This window comes from Ascaphus truei, chromosome 4 (genome assembly GCF_040206685.1).
Source record: "Ascaphus truei isolate aAscTru1 chromosome 4, aAscTru1.hap1, whole genome shotgun sequence".
Taxonomy (NCBI): domain Eukaryota; kingdom Metazoa; phylum Chordata; class Amphibia; order Anura; family Ascaphidae; genus Ascaphus; species Ascaphus truei.
The window spans coordinates 89,764,457-89,767,931 of record NC_134486.1 but is presented as its reverse complement, the minus strand read 5'-3'; the positions used below and the strand labels follow the sequence as shown (position 1 = coordinate 89,767,931).

At 44.3% G+C, this 3,475-nt stretch overlaps 1 pseudogene; it reads right to left on the bottom strand.

The window, feature by feature from the left end:
* Positions 1-2,958: 2,958 nt before the first annotated feature.
* On the bottom strand, positions 2,959-3,077 carry LOC142494017 (5S ribosomal RNA; annotated as a pseudogene).
* Between the last annotated feature and the right edge of the window lie 398 nt (positions 3,078-3,475).

Sequence of the window (3,475 nt, the reverse complement as noted above, 5' to 3'; positions counted from 1 at the left end):
AACGAATGTTGTTCTTACTAGGAATGTATTCAATGTATTTATTTTTGGGGGTTGGGGAGGGACTAATGTGGGGCTGGGGGTAAGACATGGGGCGGGGATGGGGCGGGGCTAGGTGGTGAGTAGATTTTTGGGAGATTTGTCAAGCACTGTATATATATATATATATATATATATATATATATTTATATATATATATATATATATATATATATATATATATATATATATATATATATATATATATGTATATATGTATATATGTATAAATATATGTATATATGTGTATATATGTGTGTATATATATATATATGTATATATGTGTATATATATATATGTATATATGTGTATATAAATATACAGCTAAACCCCGTTATAACGCGCCTCGCTATACCGCGATTCGGTTATAACACGGTTTTCCCGTGGATCCCGTTTAAAAAAATTTTTTTTTTTGCACACTGCACACACTGCACACACTGCACACACTGCACACACTCACTGCACACACACTGCTCATTGCTCACACTGCGCACACACTGCACACTGCACACACACTGCTCATTGCACACACTGACACACTGCACACACTGCACACTGCACACACACTGCTCATTGCTCACACTGCACACACTGACACACTGTACACACACTGCTCATTGCTCACACTGCACACACACTGCTCACTGCTCACACTGCACAAACACTGCTCACACTGACACACACTGCACACTGCACACACACTGCTCATTGCTCACACTGCACACACTGACACACTGCTCATTGCCCACACTGCACACACTGACACACTGCTCATTGCTCACACTGCACACACTGCTCACACTGACACACACTGCTCATTGCTCACACTGCACACACTGACACACTGCTCATTGCTCACACTGCACACACTGCACACTGCACACACACTGCTCACACTGACACACACTACACACACACACACACACACACACACACACACACACACACACACACACACACACACACACACACACACACACACACACACACACACACACACACACACTACACATATACATAAATCAGCCTTACCTTGGGGATGATTGGTGAGGCATGTGGCTGCAGGGGGGGGGGGGCGTGCCGGTGGGGGTGGTGCTGCGGTGGAGGGGGATGATGGCTGCGGGGCCCCAGATGCTGCGGGGGCTGGTGGGATGGCCCGGTGCAGCGCGGGGGGGCATGGGGGGGGGAGGGCAGGACGACCCTGCGCTACGGCAGGGCCAGGGGGCCCTGTATTGCGGCGCGAGGGCCCTGTGCTGCGGCGGGGGGGAGCCGGACCGGAGGGGAATCCCCCCTCCCATCTCCTGTCACGCGGTGACAGGGGAAGCGGAAGCCGGAGGGGCATCCCCCCTCCCATCTCCTGTCCCACGGTGACAGGGGAAGCTGAAGCCAGAGGGGAATCCCCCCTCCCATCTCCTGTCCCGCGGTGACAGGGGAAGCTGAAGCCGGAGGGGAATCCCCCCTCCCATCTCCTGTCACGCGGTGACAGGGGAAATCCGGGACCGCGGGGTAAATATGCGGCGGCCATTTTTTTTTTTTAATTAGCGCGACCCCGTTAGTAACGCGGTGGTCTCGGGGTGGACCCCGAGGACCGCGTTATAACGGGGTTTAGCTGTATATATATATATATATATATATATATATATATATATATATAACAAATTGGAGTAGCGCCTTAGGAAGCTTGATAAGGCTAAATCAGCTGTGTAAATCAGATAGAGTTAACAAGGCTATTGACCAAAGAATCCCCAAAAGGGCGAATTTGTGATAAAAACAACTGGAATCTATAGCAAAAATAAAAAACATGAAACATAAAAAATAAAATAAAAACCAGATGTCAGTTGAAATTCCAAAAAATGTACTTAGTCCACTGGAGTTTTGCTGCCCGTATATAAGGATCACCAAATCCCAAGGATATCTTTAGAAAACAAGAAGAAAAAACAGGCGCACTCCTAGTGTGATAAAGTATAAAACAGTATTTATGGGATTGTAAAATATAAAAAGCGCACTCACAAACAGAGTAAAAATAATAGCATTTATGAGATATACTCAATCGCCTTGAAGCTGTGAAGGGAATGTATCAGCCTGTCCCGTTGATGCCACCTCTGGTGTATCCGTTGGTTCAGCAAGGTGCACTGGAGCCACCGCAGCCAGATGATGTAATAATCAGCAACACGGTCAAAGACTCCCTCCAGATACACCTCCCACAGCTCTCACTGCTCACCAGCAGGCAACTGCAAAACCGGAAGCTCCAAGGTACTCTCTCCATTCGTGCAGTAATGTCAGCCACAAACTCGCCTCTTTGGGAAACGCCCTACGCGTTTCGTCACTAAGGACTTCGTCAGGGGCAGAATTCAATGGTCAAAAGGGGTGTCCTTTATATCACCTTTACTGTTGTGATTGGCAAGTACGGATGGTGGGCGGGTACTTCCAATTTCACAAATTTAACCCTGTTTAATTGCTGGACAACATTATACATGACAATCATAAAGCACTATACCCTATTTGTAAGCAGTTTAAACATATTCCTACTAACAAATGAAAACGAATAGCTAGATGAATGAACAACATACAAATAATAAATCTTTAAAGGACAGAGATGAAATATTGGATACATCCAAAAATAAACTATATAAAGAAGTAAAAGAATAACACATTAAATAAGCACAGAAAAAACTCATTGGAGCAAAACACAAGCATAATAAAAATCATAAGAGAAATGCATGACCTGTGAATAAAAAAAAAGGGGGGAGGGGAAAGTAAAATGACAAAACCGGGGGGAAAAGAGGGGGGAAGGGAAGTGGGAAATGGAACAGGGAATGGAAAAAGGGGAAGGGGTGAAGGAAAAAGGAGAGGGGAAAAAGAAATATGGGAAGGAAGGAATAACAATAAAATGCATAATATAGGGGATAAAATAACATTTTTAGCCTACAGCACCTGGTATTCCCAGGCGGTCTCCCATCCAAGTATGAACCAGGCCCAACCCTGCTTAGCTTCTGACATCAGACAAGATCGGGCACATTCAGTGTGGTGTGGCCGTAGGCAAATTATATACCAAGTAATATATAATTAATAACCATTAGAATAATCATAGACTGGAGAAAGCAGAATCAGAGACAGAAAAAACCTCAGGACTGATGGGGGCCACAACTCCCCAAAAACGTACAAAAAACCTTTGTGTCAAAGTATGTGTAATCATAGGCATAGACCTAATGTGTCTATACTATTAATTAATAATAATGATATTAATAATAAATGCACTTTCCACATGTTATGTCTATATGGGCCAAAGGAGCACCTATAGTAAAACCAACCAAACTGAGATGAGACAACTATCAATGAGGGGACAGGAAAACCCATCCAAACCAGACCTCAGAGACGTACCTCAAAACATGTTGGTACCATAACACTAAACAACAGTGCTAACATCAATATGATAATT